The 16674-nt window shown below is 39.7% G+C and overlaps 1 long non-coding RNA gene across 1 annotated transcript in view; it reads left to right on the top strand.

The window, feature by feature from the left end:
* The window catches only part of LOC143681277 (uncharacterized), a 59850-nt gene extending 44486 nt beyond the window's left edge, over positions 1-15364 (top strand). Inside the window, exons 2-3 of the long non-coding RNA XR_013174504.1 lie at positions 14449-14609; positions 15032-15364. This is a non-coding gene — a long non-coding RNA (uncharacterized LOC143681277). The remainder of the gene's footprint in view (positions 1-14448; positions 14610-15031) is intronic.
* Positions 15365-16674: the final 1310 nt, after the last annotated feature.

Consider the following 16674-nt stretch of genomic DNA (forward strand, 5'->3'; position numbering starts at 1 on the left):
AATCTACTAATTTACTTTTAAAAGCAAATCTACAATTCCATTATCATATCTGACAAATTAATATTAATTCTATAATGTCACCTAATCCAGTTCATGTTCAAATTTTCCTGATTTCCTTAAAAATAAATATTTTACAGTTCTTTTGTTGAAATCACAAAACAAGGTTCACACATTGCATTTGGTTCATATAAGTCTTAAATATCTTCTAATCTCTAAAAGTTCTCCCTTCCCCTCCTTTAGCCATTTATTTGTTGAAGACATTCGTTCATTTGTGCTGTAGCATTTCCCACATGCCAGGTTGTGCTGATTTTGCATCCTAATTTTAACCCATTAACCAATCTGCTGTATTTCTCATAAACCTCTAGTGGCTTGAGTGTGAGGCTTGCTTAAAAACAGATTCATTCATTTCGGCAGAATACTTCATAGATTGTGTTGTGTATTTCCAACTGCATTCAATCAGGAGACACATAATTTCTAGTGGTCTTATTTATATTGATGTTAAGATTGATCAGGGAATCAGGGGTTGTCAGTTGAATCTATTCTTTCACCTAATATTTACCTGAGGTTTTGACAGAAGCTTTGCTTAAAATAGAAGTCCGGTGCATATCTACAGTGGAGGTGTTCTTAGACTTTTATTAATTCTTAAATGTCCTTTCTCAGTGAAGCCTCTCATGACCATTCCATGTAAAATTGCTAATATTTAATTATATATACACACATATATACATGCACACACTTACATGCACACATATACACACACTACCCTATTTATTTCCTTTTCCTGCAATCCTTGTGTAAGCTCCATGAAGGCAAGGATTTTTTATTTGTTTTGTTTTCCACTGTATCTCTAGTGCCTAGTTCCTAATAGGCAATTGACAAATATTGATGAGGATTTATAGATCAATAAACATTTGTTAAATATTCATTGAGTGCTTATTAAAAAGTGGTCTCTATGCTTTAGATACAAGTAAGAGCAAAGTTGATACTTGATTATAAAAATTTAAGAACTGAACTTGTATTCTTTCTAAGTTGGAGAACTACTTCTGCACAGAATTAAAAGTTTCCTTAATCAGCAACTCTGATTTATTAAAACACTCATAGGATTTAGGAACTTTCAAATTGGAAGTGGAGTTAAGATAATCTAGTTTACTTCACAACTAATGACCCTGAGTCCCTGTACTGGTTTGAAAGTATTATGTACCCCAGAAAAGACATGTTTAAATCCTGATCCAATCTTCGGGGCAACCATTTCTTTTAATTCTGATTCAATACTCTATGTTGAAAACTTTTCTTTAGATTATCTCCCTGGAGATGCGACACACCCAATTGTGGGTGTGACCTTTTGATTAGATAGAGATATGACTCCACCCACTCCAGGTGGGTCTTGATTTGTTTGCTAGAGTCTTTTAAAGGGGAAACATTTTGAAGAAATGACAGAGCCAACAGAAACCTCAGAACAGAGCTGACACAGATGCCAAAACTTAGAGAACAGAGACACAGATGTTTGGAGATGCTTGGAGCCCAGCAGATGTTGCTGTGAGCTGTTAAGCCAGCCAGAACCTAGAGAAAGCCAAGGGAGGCCAAGAGAGGAAAGACAGCCCTGGAGAAGCAAAGTGAGGAACCGCCATAGGAAGAGAGGCTAAAAGCAATGGAGCCCAAGAGCAAGGGACCAACAAGGGACCAGCATGCCTTCCCAGTTGACATAGGTGTTCCAGATACACTGGCCTTTCTTGAATTAAGGTATCTTTACCTGGATGTGCTAGTTTGGACATTTTTATAGGCTTAGAATTGTAAATTTTTAACTTATTAAATTTCCTATATAAAAGTCATTCCATTTCTAGTATATTGAAATCTGGCAGCTTTTACAAACTAAAATAGCTCCCTTTGCAGGAGGGCAGTCTCTGCTCTTCCAATCACCACTTGAAGCCTAGTAGAATGACTCTTAAGTTCATGTGCCTGAAATATATTCTCTAACGTTTTCTTTAATTTTAAACAATAAAATCTTATAAAACATATAGAAAAGTACAAAAATAACAGACATTGATGTCTTCATTTATTATATTGGACAGATGTTAACATTTTGGTATATTCTTTCACTCTCTCAGAAATGAAAATTATGGAAATGGCTAAAGCCTCAGTCACTCCACCCCTACCTCCATTCTCCATTCTTAGCAGTGCATACTATGGAGAAATTAATGTCATTCCCATACATGTGTTTGTAATTTTAGTACATATTTATATGTATTGAACAATATGCATTTTGGGGGTTGTTTATAACCTTTACATATCTATTGTTCTATTTGAGTTAGTCTGTGCAGTGAACAATGTGGTGTGGCCACCAGATACCACATTCAGTACAAGGCATGCATTCTCCCAGTTGGGCGTGTTGGCTGTCAATACTTCACAGTTCTGTCCCTCACTGGGAATTCTACTTGGCCAAAGGAAGCTGTGTTACTCCAAGTCATGCCTCCTTCCTGGAGGTGTCCGCTGTCTGCTGGGTAGAGGGAAGATAGCCAGTAGACATGCTTGACCTTCTTACTTCAACTCAGGACAATTCTGAGGGGAGATCCCAGCTCCAGAGCTCCCCATGGAATTAGCTGAACCTCTTGCTGCTGCATCATAACCGAACTTCTCTCCCTGCCAGTCTGTTTCCTGCACTCCCTTAAAATTGTGGATTCTGAGCACTTCCAATAAACTTCCTCTATGTTGTCTCATAGTTGCATAGTCTGTTTCCCAGGAAACTTGAGTTACATTGTTCTGAAACTTGCTTTGAACAGATAACTTTATATTCTAAAGGCTCATCCATATTAAGGTGTAAATAAACTAGTCCCTTTATTCTAACTGCTACATGGCAATCTCTTCCATGCTAAACTATACTTTAATTATTCACACATTGACTTAAGTTGTTAGTCCTCTTTTTGTAGTTACTAAAAGTGCTGCACTGAATATCTGCAATTTTTTCGAACATGTTGGGGAGATTCTTTAGGTGCTATACCTGAAGTAGGTGGAACTGCCAGGTTGTAGGTTATGTGCACCTTCAGCTTTAATATTAAATTGTTTTCTGAAGTGATTGTAGCAGTTTACACTCCAACCAATGATTTCTAAGAGCTCTTCTTCCACATCTCACTGATGTTTGGTGTTGTCAGATTAAAATATTTTTTGCCAATACAATGAGTTTTAAGTGACACCCTAAAGTTTTGGTTTTAATTTTTCTGGCTACGAGTGAAGTTGACCATTTTTTTCACAGGTACATTGGTTATTCATGTTTCTTCTATAAATTGCTTATTCATGTTATTTGCCTACTTGGTATTGTGTTATTCCCTTTTCTCATTAATTTGTTGGAATTCTTTATTTACTAATCCTTTTTGGATAATGTGCTAGTCAGGGTTCTCTAGAGGAACAGAACCAATAAGAGATATCTGCAAATATAAGATTTATAAAGGTGTTTCATGCAATGATGGGAATTGAAGAATCCAAAATCAGCAAGGCAGGCTGTAAAGCTGGCAGCTCTGATGAAGGATCTGGAGGAACTCAACAGGAGAGGCTTGCAGACTGAAGAAGCAGTGAAAGAGTTTTCTTCCTTAACAGCCTTCAACTGATTGGATTATATCCTTCTGGCAGATATATCTTAGTTGATCACCAATGTAATCAGCTGCAGATGCAATCAACTGACTGATGAGTTAATGCAACAGCCTTTCAGTTTATCAACCAATCACAAAATATTCTTGCAGCAATGGTCAAGCCAGTGCTTGCCTGACCAGACAATGGGGCATAATCATTTGGCCAAGTTGACACCAGAACCCCACCATCACATTCCATTGCTTGTCAACATGGCAGCTGTGCACATCATCTTGAAACACATTAATTTCCAAATAGAACACAATAACAGATGTGTTTTGCCTAACAGTATTCAACTGTCCTGCACACAACCAGAAATCACTACATCTCTCCAGAATAGGGTGCAAGTTCTTAAGTAACACTCACTCTTAAAGTTCATATCCTAAGGCTTAAATACTATAACACAAACAGTACAACTTATGCCATATAAGAGGAAAACAAGATATTTGCTTAAGTACAAATTTTAACATACTCATAACAAAAAGAGGGAGGAAATTTTCATGCAATCATAGTCCTCATTTCTGCAATGGCCACATGGTCATAGTTCATATGTATCACTACCTTCTTCCACTATCCATTCCAGGTTTCCTTTACCCTCAGCAAGCACTTCAGCTGGCCATCGTTCTTTGTCAGGTGGGATGACCTGAACCTTCATTCCTGAAATTTCTGGGCCACTGGCAGTCCTGCTTGTATTGGGTTGTTGCAGTTTTCCATTGACTTTAATTACAGGGCATGGTATTACTAAGAAACACCCTAGGGGATCACCTGTATTCTAGGAAAGCACGTCTTTACATCAATTGTGTAGTTGCGGTCCTATATCCCATTGATAGTCAGGATCAATCACCCCAGACAGAACAGTAATCCCCATTCATTCCTGATGATTCAGTGACATAAGAAGCCCAAAGTGGCAATGTGGCAGGCTTAACTTCCAGTTCAATGGAGTCATTGTTGTGTTTTCTGGTAAGAGCACTCCTCCTTTTGAAACTAAGACCTGTAGACTAGCAGAACTCAAGGTTTCAGGGGCAGGAAGCAAGAATTTTCCAGGTGGATCCTTAGTGGTGCCATTCCCATTTCCACCCCTTAATTCCTGGACCCATGAATCCTGGCTATGGGAGAGACAACACCATACAGTGGACGCTGATACAGAGCATACACAGCCTCCTGGAGAACATTGCCCCATCACTTCAAGGTATTTCACTTGGTAGGCACTGTAATTGGGCCTTCAAAAGGCCATTCTGCCGTTCAATCAGCCCAGCTGCCTCTGGATGATGGGGAACATGGTATGACCAGAGAATTCAACATATGCCCATTCCCACACTTCATTTTCTGTGAAGTGGGTTCCTTGATCAAAATCAATGCTGTGTGGAATACCATGATGATAGATAAGGCATTCTGTGAGTCCATGGACTCACAGAAGTTTTACATGCAGGGAAAGCAAGCTCATATCCAGAGTAGTTTTTACAGAAGCTTTACATGCAGGGAAAGCAAACTCATATCCAGAGTATGTGTCTATTCCAGTTGGAACTAATCACTGCCCCTTCCATGATTGAAGTGTTCCAATGTAATCAATCTGCTACCAGGTATCAGGCTGATCACCTCAAGGAATAGTGCCTTATTGGGGACTGAGTATGGGCCTGTATTGCTGGCAGATTGGGCACTCAGCAGTGGCCATAGCCAGGTTGGCCATGGTGAGTAGAAATCCATATTGCTCATCCCATGCATAACCTCCATCCCTACCACCATGACAGCTTTTTTCATGAGCTCATTGGGTAATGGCAGGAGTGTTTGAGGAAACGTGATGACTTGTAGCCACAGGACAGGTCATCTTATTCATTTTATTATTAAAACCTTCCACTGCTGAAGTTACCCTCTGGTGAGCATTCACATGAAACACAAATATCTTCATGTTCTTTGCCCACTCAGAAAGGTCTATCCACATACCTCTTCCCCAGACCTCTTTGTCACCATTTTTCTAATCATGCTCCTTCCAAGTCCTTGACCATTCAGTCAAACCATTAGCAACAGCCCTTGAGTCTGTATACAAATGCACCTCTGGCCAGGTCTCCTTCCAAACAAAATGAACAACCAGGTGCACTGCTTGAAGTTCTGCCCACTGGAAGGATTTCTTCTCACCACTGTTCTTTAAGGACATCCTAGAATGGAGTAGTAGTGCTGCAGCTATCCACTTCTGAGTGGTCCCTGCATATCGTGCAGAACCATCTGTAAACCAGGCACGAGTTTTCTCTTTTTCAGTCAACTGATTGTACGAAACTCCCCAAGAGCCCATAACTCTGCTCTGGGAAATACAAGGTAATGTGGCCGGAGTGGGGACCATAGGCATTTGGGCCACTTCCCTGTGTGCACAGGCCAAGTAGGAGAGTTGAATGAAGATGTAGTGGGAATCACTACCCCTGCATCCTTCAAATTCTTAAGAGTGGCACTGATCTCTGCAATCCCTTAAGGAATCTGGTATTACTTCTGACTTACTATTTTGCTAGGTAGAGGCAGTTCTATTGGCTTCCACTTGGCCTTTCCTACCATAATAGCCCTCACTCCACAAGTCAGAGAGCCAATGTGGGGATTCTGCCAGTTGCTCATATGTCTATCCCATTTATGCATTCTGGAACTGGGGAAATGACCAAAGAATGCATCTGGGGACCCACTGGAACCACTGTGAGACTCACCTGAGCTCCATAAGCCCCTTCTCTGACTGGTGGACCAGGGTGATGTTTTAGGTCTCCTGGAATTAGTGTCACTTTCAGGAAGTATCTTATAATCCCCAAAATATCCAATCATTTCCTTTTTCCCATGCACAGTCACCCTGGTAAAAGGCCATAGGTGTCCTTGGGGAAGGCATGGAGGAAGATTAACAGCATAAAAGGATCCTCCCCAAGGATGTTCAGCCCTCCCCTCATCTGAGGGACTCTGGTTCTGTAAACTGTCTCAAGTCTGGGAATTGATATAGGGGTCGTGACTCTCTGGTTTTATAATTCAAGTTAGACTTCTGTTCACTTGACCTAGAATTCTTCTGCTTATAAAACTTAAACAAGAATTTAGTAGACTTCCCATTTATTTTATTTCTAGATATCCCATGATCTTCTAGCCCACGCCACAAGTCTCTTCAAGTCAGATTATTTTGTCTGCTGCTTGGAGTCTGCTGTCCATTATGGGGGCCATGTCCACCTTGTTTATGGGATTGACTGTCACTATCTGGTTTCTGCCAACTTGTGATATGATCATCCCCATTGTGTTTAAGGATTCCAGCTCAGTGACAACAGTTCCCACAGTAATATCTGGCCTAGAGAGAAGGGCGACTACAGAGCTCTTCAGGGTTGATGGAGCTAGTCTCACAAATTTATTTCTCAAGGTTCTGGAGAAAGATGTGTTCTTTGGACATTCCTGGGACATGTACTGCGCAAATATTCTACTTTGTTTCTTACTTCTTCACTTTATATATGGTGTCATTTATGATGTAGAAGTTTTTAAGACTTTAAGATATTCAAGTTGGTAGGGAAGCTGAGAGGTGCAGCCCCTCTGGAGAGCAGTGCAGCAGTTCCACAGGAGGCTAGTGGTGGGGTTGCCATATGATCCTGCAACCCTGTTGCTAGGTATATATCTGGAGGAACTGAGAAGTGGGACACAAATGGACAGTTGCGCACTGGTGTTTATGGTGCAGTGTTCATGATTCACAATGGACGGAGATGCCCTAAGGTACGTCAACTGAGGAATGGAAGGGGGAACTGTGGTGTATACATTCAATGGACAACTGAGCAGCTGTAAGAAGGAATGAAGCTGTGGGGCATGCAATTACATGAATGCAGTTTTTTTTTTTTACTAATAAAATATATATATATATATATAAAGGAAAAAGAAAAAACAAAAACAAAAGATACAAACACACAAACAAACAAACAAAAAACCATATTTCAGGTGCAGCTTCATTCAGTGTTCCAACCTAGTTACATTACACTTAGGTATTATTGTGCTGTCCATTTTTGAGTTTTTGTATCTAGTCCTGTTGCACAGTCTGTATCCCTTCAGCTCCAATTACCCATTATCTTACCCTGTTTCTAACTCCTGCTGGTCTCTGTTACCAATGATATATTCCAAGCTGATTCTCGAATGTCGGTTCACATCAGTGGGACCATACAGTATTTGTCCTTTAGTTTTGGGCTAGACTCACTCAGCGTAATGTTCTCTAGGTCCATCCATGTTATTACATGCTTCATAAGTTTAGTCTGTCTTAAAGCTGCATAATATTCCATCGTAGGTATACGCCACAGTTTGTTTAGCCACTCGTCTGTTGATGGACATTTTGGCTGTTTCCATCTCTTTGCAATTGTAGATAATGCTGCTATAAACACTGGTGTGCAAATGTCCATCTGTGTCTTTGCCCTTAAGTCCTTTGAGTAGATACCTAGCAGTGGTATTGCTGGGTCGTAATCGATTCTGCCATTCTATGTCTTTTGATTGGGAAATTCAGTCCATTAACTTTCAGTGTTATTACTGTTTGGATAATATTTTCCTCTACCATTTTGGCTTTTGTATTATATATATCATATCTGATTTTCCTTCTTTCTACACTTTACTCCATACCTCTCTCTTCTGTCTTTTCATATCTGACTCTAGTGCTCCCTTTAGTATTTCTTGCAGAGCTGGTCTCTTGGTCACAAATTCTCTCAGTGACTTTTTGTCTATAAATGTTTTAATTTCTCCTTCATTTTTGAAGGACAATTTTGCTGGATATAGGAGTCTGGTTGGCAGTTTTTCTCTTTTAGTAATTTAAATATATCATCCCACTGTCTTCTAGCTTCCATGGTTTCTGCTGAGAAATCTACACATAGTCTTATTGGGTTTCCCTTGTATGTGACAGATTGTTTTTCTCTTGGTGCTTTCAAGATCCTCTCTTTCTCTTTGACCTCTGACATTCTAACTAGTAAATGTCTTGGAGAATGCCTATTTGGGTCTATTCTCTTTGGGGTGCACTGCACTTCTTGGATCTGTATATTTAGGTCTTTCATAAGAGTTGGGAAATTTTCAGTGATAATTTCTTCCATTAGTTTTTCTCCTCCTTTTCGCTTCTCTTCTCCTTCTGGGACACCCACAACACGTATATTTGTGCGCTTCATATTGTCATTCAGTTCCCTGATTCCCTGCTCAAGTTTTTCCATTCTTTTCCCTATAGTTTCTGTTTCTTTTTGGAATTCAGATGTTCCATCCTCCAGTTCACTAATTGTAGCTTCTGTCTCTTTAGATCTACCATTGTAGGTATCCATTGTTTTTTCCATTTTTTCTTCTTTGTCCTTCACTCCCATAAGTTCTGTGATTTGTTTTTTCAGATTTTCTGTTTCTTCTTTTTGTTCAGCCCATGTCTTCTTCATGTCCTCCCTCAATTTATTGATTTGGTTTTTGAAGAGTTTTTCCATTTCTGTTCGTATATTCAGCATTAGTTGTCTCAGCTCCTGTATCTCATTTGAACTATTGGTTTGTTCCTTTGACTGGGCCATATCTTCAATTTTCCGAGCGTCATCCATTATTTTCTGCTGGTGTCTGGGCATTTGATCAGATTTCCCTGGGTGTGGGACCCAGCTGGTTGAAAGGTTTTTCTGTGGAATCTCTGGGCTCTGTTTTTCTTTTCCTGCCCAGTAGGTGGCGCTCGTGGCGCTCGTCTGTCTGCATGGCAGTTGGCCTGGGAAACCGCGCGTGGAGGTGGGGGTCGCTGGCCGCCGCGGCTTGGGAGAGTGCCGGTCCAAATTGCCCAGCTGGCCCGAGACGCCAAGCGTGACGGGAGGGCCCCGCTATCCAACATTCCCAGTCAGACCGGGGAGCCACATGCGTGGAGGGGACCCCAGTCACCAGCCGCCCGGCCGGGAAAACGTGCGCCCCTTGGGTATCTCACCGCAGAGGATTCTCCCTGCCCATTCAGCCGTTCCAGAATGGGTACGCTGTCTTTTTGGTCTCTGTCCTGACTCCAGGAGCTGTTTTGTATTGTTTCTGTTTCTTTAGTTGCTTTTCTGGAGGAGGAACTAAGACCCACGCATCTTACTAAGCCGCCATCTTCTCCGGAACTGTCATGAATGCAGTTTAAGGACAGTATGCTGAAGGAAATGTCAGAAAAAAAAGAGAGATATTAGCATGCCTCACCCATATTGACTAAATATAACATAAAAACTCAGTGAACTGAAGTCAAGAGCATGGGTTATCAGGTTGGGGCCTATTGTAAGGGGTCCTAGATTGTAAGCTCTTACAGCAGTCACATACAGTCAGGAGTTCTAACTGTTATTTATAAATTTCGAGATACTGAGCTATTTGTGTATCACCTGGTCATTTCCTGAAACTTTGGGTATTTATGTAACACCTGAGACTAAAATTTACAGCACTGAAGCTGTATACAGCTTCTGCTAAAAAAGTTGAAAAAGTGATCAGACTTTGACTAGAGATTTGAATTAAGCTGATCTGGGTAAGACTAAAGTAAATCAGATACAGGGTAAAGAGTAATATCGTTCAAATTTTAAAACTTCAACTTCTGTGTGAGATCAAAGGGAGAGATGTTTATTTGATGCAAAATTTACATTTTGGGTAGTGCATTACTAAATTAACTTGTATGGTCAGTTTAATTAAACACCGTAAGTACATGGAATCTTGAATAGTGTAAAAGATCTTGTTAGTTTGTCCATGTTAGTGTGATGCTCCGAAATATCCCAGAATAATTTGGGCAGAGGAGAAAAAAGTATTTGCAAAGTCCCCTTGGGAAATTGGGGAGAAAGGAGGAAATATTAAAATTCCTTATCTAGGGAATTCCTGATATTCTCGCAAGCAGTGAGGACAACCAAATCAATAGGCTGAGACCTTGATCTTGGGGTTTGCCCCTATGAAACTTGTTCCTGCAAAAGAGAAGCTAAGCCCACTTAAAATTATGTGTAAGAGTCACCCCTAGAGAACCTCTTTTGTTGCTCAGATGTGGCCTCTCTTTAAGCCAGCTGGGTAGGTGAACTCACTGTCCTCCCTCCATGTGGGACGTGACTCCCAGGGGTAGAAATCTTCCTGGCAATGTGAGACAGAACTCCCAGGATGAGCCAGGACCCAGCATCGAGGAACTGAGAAAGCCTTCTTGACCAAAAAGGGGAAGAAAGAAATGAGACAAAATAAATTTCCATGGATGAGAGATTTCAAACGGAGTCAAGAGGTTATCCTGGAAATTATTCTTTGTGGTGTGTGTGTGTGTGCATGTGTCTGTGAAGTCCTTTTAAAAAAAATTTTTATTGACAAATCTTCATACACATACAGTCCTGGAGGTTATTCTTATGCATTATGTTGATATCTTTTTTTAGTTTATGGTGTATTGGAGTGACTGGAGGGAAGTACCTGAAACTGATGAACAGTGTTCCAGTAGCCTTGAGTCTTGAATATGATTATATAGCTATATAGCTTTTACAATGTGACTGTGCAATTGTGAAATCTTGTGTCTGGTGTTCCTTTTATCCAGGGTATGGACAGATGAGTAAAAAAAAAAAATAAGGGTAAAAATAAATAAATAATAGAGGGGGATAAAGGGTAAAAAATAGGGTAGATTGAAATACTAGTTGTCAGTAAGAGGGAGGGGTAAGGGATTTGGGATGCATGAGTTTTTGCTTATATCTTTTTATTTCTTTTTCTGGAATGATGGAAATGTTCTAAAAATGATCATGGTGATGAATATACAACTATGTGACAGTATTGTGAGCCATTGACTATATACTGTGAATGGACTGAGTATGCGTGTGAAGATTTCTCAATAAAAAAGTTTTAAAAGTTATTCAAGTTTATTAACTTTTTTATTGTGCTTTCTAAAAAAATATTATTTAAGAAATACTTCCCTGGTCCATGGTCATAATGATATTATTTTCTATTTTCTTCTAAAATTTAACAATGTTGCTTTTTCAGTTAGATCTTTCATCTACCTAAATAACTGATTTCTCCAAGACTTCCAATTTGTAAGACAACTTCCAAGTCTTTACATAAGTTATTACATCTCCAGATGTAGTCGCCTTTGGTATTATGCAGTTTCACTACGATATGCATAGCTGTGGTTTTATTGTTTTCAATCAAGAGTGAAGGTAAAATAGATTTTCAGGGTGGTGTGACAGTGGCTCAGTGGCAGAATTCTCGCCTGCCATGCTGGAGACCTGGGTTTGATTCCAGGTGCCTGCCCATGCAAAAAAAAAAAGATGTTTTCAGAGAAACACAAACAGAGAAAATTAATTGATCATAGATCCTTGCTGAAAGAACTTTCTAAGGATATTCCTTAGGAAAAAGAAAGTTGAACCCAAATGAAAGACTTGTGATGGAAGGAGATATGGTGAAAAAGGAATTTTGTAAACATGCAAGTAAAAACAAAACAAGCACTGATTATATGCAAACAATAGCTATAATAAATGTGGGCCCTTTTTAACATATTAACTGTCAAACTTCTCTTCCATATATCATAAGAGGTAAAAAAGGAAAAGCCAGAGAAAATGACAGAAAAAGAAAATAGAAGGTGGAGGTTTTTGAGAACATTGTGCTGTTCAATATTGAATTTTGGTCTTTTCTCTTCTTCTATTATGCTGCTTAATGAAAATATAATAAATTTAACTTTATTAAAATTAAGAAGTTCCAGACATTTTTAACAGTGTAAGCATGTTAAAATTTTTTTTTTAAGTTTTAAAATGTTTTCTAAGTTTTATTCTTGGGTCTGTTTTATAATGGGTTAATGGGTGAAAGCATTTCTGAGAATGGAGCCAATTGCTTTGTCAAGGTTTTAAGACACAGAGCCCAGTTCAAGTCCAATGGGGTTGTGCCTTATCCACCTCCCACAGCTCTACATCCTACTGGCCCTGCTCACTGTAGTCTATTCTCCTAGTACCTCCATAACCCATTCCTCCCCTCCATTAGTACTCTAAGCCCTAGGTTAGCCCCATCGTTTCTTACTTTGATTAACACAATAAAATCCTAAACAGTCTACCTGCTATATTCTGTCCTCAGTAATGAAATGTGTAAGATAGAGAAAAAAAAGAAGAAGAAAAAGAGAGAGGAGGAGCAAATTGTGGTTAGCAGTGAGGCACAATAGTTGAGAAACAATTACCAGATTGGTGTCCTTTAGGAGTCAAGTGTCAGTGAAACTGCAGAGACAGAAGCCAGATGACAGGAGTGAGAAGAGAATGAAGAAAGTAAAATGAAATTTCCTCGCTGCCTAGAATTATCTCTGCCATTTTTCTGTCTGCAAACACCTTAGCCTTTAAAAGCCAAATCAATGACATCTTCTTCACAAAGTCACCTTTGAAATCTTCAAGCAAAGTTGAGAGCTTCCTTTTCCGCACATCACAAAATGCTTTATTCCTGCCTTTACCGTGGAACTTATTAAATTCTTTTATATGTTTTTCAACTCTTTCTATCACTAGACTATAAGCCTAGGAGTGCCTAGATACTATTTTCTGTTTATTTTTGTACTCTCGATTTCTAACATGTGCAGACAACATCAAGACTGGCTAGATGAATGAATTTTTTTGGAAGCTTCTAGAACTTTGAAAGTGATCTTAACCTGGCCAGTTCTTCTCTACTCAGAGGAAAGTTCCTACAGCAGAGTCTATTAAGAATTTATCTCTTTTTCCAGTCTTAGTCCCAGGATTATTATTCACCTATATCAAACCCGTGTATAAATCCCATGATGTAGGTCTAGAAGTATTTCCATGATCAGTCGTATTTCATTCATGGCACACAGGCAGCCACCAATTCTGTCTTCAGCCAGCCAGAGTCTGACCTGTATTTTCTTCTGGAGAGTTGTGCATGACCTATATTTTCTTCTGGAGAGTCTAATTACAACTCCAAAGCCCCCAACTTTTTTGCTGAGGTGTTGGCAAACTTTGGCCATGGGCCCGGTCTACTCTACCACCTGTTTTTGTAAATACAGTTTTACTGGGACACAGTCATGCTCATTTGTCTATATATTGTCCAGGATTGCTTTCTTGACATAAAAGCAGAAGTGACTAATTGTGACAGAAGTCTGGAAAAGCCTAAACTATTTGCTATTTGGACCTTTACACAAACTGTGCTAACCCCTGCTTTACATAGCTAAAATCATGTAAATATACATGACTCCATGTCTTATGATTTGTTAGATGAACAATAAAATCCTTTGCTCTAAAGCTCTTAAATGTTGGGTGGTGCGACGGTGACTCAGTGGCAGGTTTCTTGCCTGCCATGCTGGAGACTTGGGTTTGTTTCTCGGTGCCTGCCCATGTACAAGAAAAAAAAGCTCTTAAATGTTATATCCAAATCACATCTACGATGAAATGCATTTCCCACTTTTTAGCCTCAGTTGTTTAAGGAAAAGAAATGAATGCGATAATGTAATTCAGAATGGGACCATATTTCAGTTAGCTCTCTGTCATACAAATGCTGCTCTTGAAATTTTAGATGACTAATCATTTTAACGTGTATTAGTAACTTCTGTTAGATCATACTGGATTGCTTATGAAGAGAGCATAATTATCCGCTTTAATTCTGTCACAGATGACAGAACCGCACATAGCGAAGGGTGTCATCCTCTCATCAGCCCCAGAGGGTGCCCGTGCACTTTTCCATGCGGCACTCCAATTCTGCTGAAAGATGTCTAGAATCTCACGGAGGCAGGCAGCAGCTTGCTGGCTTCACATCTGCACAGAACACAGAAGCATCACTTTTTTCAGCAGAGATTTGGAGTAAATTAGCATTCATAATTTGGCTCCTGAAATAGCTGTTTCAAATGTTTGACTATGGTGAATGTGGACATGTCAGAACACACAACTAAACCATGATTCTTTGTCCCCCCAGAAGTCTGCAGGAACGTAAACTCCATGGAACTTTTATCTTGTATGCCCGGGCCCAGAAACAATACTTCATTCATAGCAGACATGCAATAAATATCTGTTGAATACATTTCTTATAAGAATTATATTACAAAAATGGAAAGACTTTTGAAGACCAATGAACGTGTAAGTAATTTCGTATTAAGTTTGGATTTAGAGGTTTAAGGGCATTATTAAGCTGTTCTTTCTTTTTTTTTTAATAGTGAAAAATAACATATACACAGAAAGCAATAAATTTCAAATGGGGCAGTATTTTTAAAAGGAGGTGTGTATATGTGTGTACATATTTAAGGAAACTTGATGACATGCCTACAGCATGATGATAATGTACAAAATCTAATGACAGGGTGTGCTGGTTCGAAAGGATTATGCACCCTAGAAAAGCCATCTTAATCCTGATCTGTCTTGTAGGGGCAGCCAGTTTCTTTTAATCCCTATTCAGCACTGTAGGTTGGGAACTTGATTAGATTATAACTGTGGAGATGTGACTCGCCCAATTGTGGGTATTAACCTTTGATTAAAGGCAGATATGACTCCTCTGATTCCAGGTGGGCCTTAATTAATTTACTGGAATCCTTTAAAAGAGGAAACATTTTGGAGAAAGCTTGAGAGCCATGAGAACGACGAGAGCCCACACAGCCAGAGACCTTTGGAGATAAAGGAAAATGCCCCTGAGTTTGATTCATGAAACTAGAAGCCTGGAGAGAAGCTAGGAGACAGCTCCATGTTTACCACGTGCCTTTCCAGTTAAGAGAGAGAAACCCTGAATGTTACAGATCTTTTGAACCAAAGTATCTTTCCCTGGATGCCTTTGATTGGACATTTCTATAGATTTGCTTTAATTTGGACAATTTCACTGCCTTAGAACTTTGTAACTTAATAAACTCCCTTTCAAAAAAAGCCATTCTGTTTCTGCTATATCGCATTCCGGCAGCCAGCAAACTAGAACACAGGGTGGCATCGTCAAATGGTGATGTAAGACATACCCTGGAAAAGTCTTCCCTCAGAAACCACTAATAAAATGACAAATCTCACTTGCTTGGAACTCTGGATGCAGAAGAGACCAGAAAAGGATTCCAAAAATGCTGAATTTTAAAAAAGGAAAAAGAATAGTAAATAAGACAGGAGATCTATGACCCAGACGGGCCAGTCCAGCCCCTCCCCCTCACTCCATGGGGCACAGTTTGGGAGTCACACAGAGGTGCACAGCCTGGGTCCCTCCTGGGGTGGATGCAGACTAGAGAGCCACTCACTGCAGCGAGTTAGAACCCCACACGTGTCCAGGCACAGAGACCCAAATCCGCAGAGACCCAAGGGAGATGCATGCCATTAAGGAGCACTGCATACAGACGGGCCCCCAGGGAGGGGGAAATGAGAGACCATGGCAGAACCATTGGCAAGAAGTGCACACACTCACACACTCAATCCAATCTGTTTGCTGGACAACCTAAATGCCTAACAGACCTTTTTGGATTGACACAATCTGGCTGACTCCCCAGAAGCCAGAAGGAGGCAGAAAAGCTTCACAGAAAAAAAAAAACAAAAAGTGAGGGGTCCAGAACAGAAAAGTGTAATGTAAAGGGGGCATGAGTAAGGGAAAGAAGTTAAACAGATCATAGGTCCTGGGGAGGAAATTCTGCCAAAAAAATATAGAATTAGATCAGGATTCCCAAAGAAGGAACAGATGAAAGGAAGCTTTTTTATTGGAGGTGAAACTATTGCACATAAAAGAACAAACTTAAAAGTTGTACTGCATGTGCAGGGCAGCAATCAGGCACACAGATTAGCATAAGCTGAGGGTTCATCACCAAAAGATCCGCCTACAAGAATTAATAAAGGGAGTTCTTCAGGGTAAAAGGAAAAGACAGGAGAAAATGGCTTGGAACAGTGTGAAGTGAAATTCTTCAGTAAAATGAACTAAACAGATAGATGCAAAAACCAATAGTAGTGTATTCTCAATATATAACTCTACTCTTTAAGTCCTATAAGAGTTAGAATACAGTTGAATAAGAAACAGTCATATTTCCTTGTAATGGGCACGCAAAATATAAAAAAGTAGTGTGGGACTAAAACAAAATAAAAAGGGGACACTAAGGGATATGAGAGTAGAGAATAGTATGCTATTGAAGCTAAATTAGTACTTTTCAGATCAGTAGCTTATTTACTTAGGTTGTATTATACATACCCCAGA

This window comes from Tamandua tetradactyla, chromosome 4 (assembly GCF_023851605.1).
Source record: "Tamandua tetradactyla isolate mTamTet1 chromosome 4, mTamTet1.pri, whole genome shotgun sequence".
Classification (NCBI taxonomy): Eukaryota; Metazoa; Chordata; class Mammalia; order Pilosa; family Myrmecophagidae; genus Tamandua; species Tamandua tetradactyla.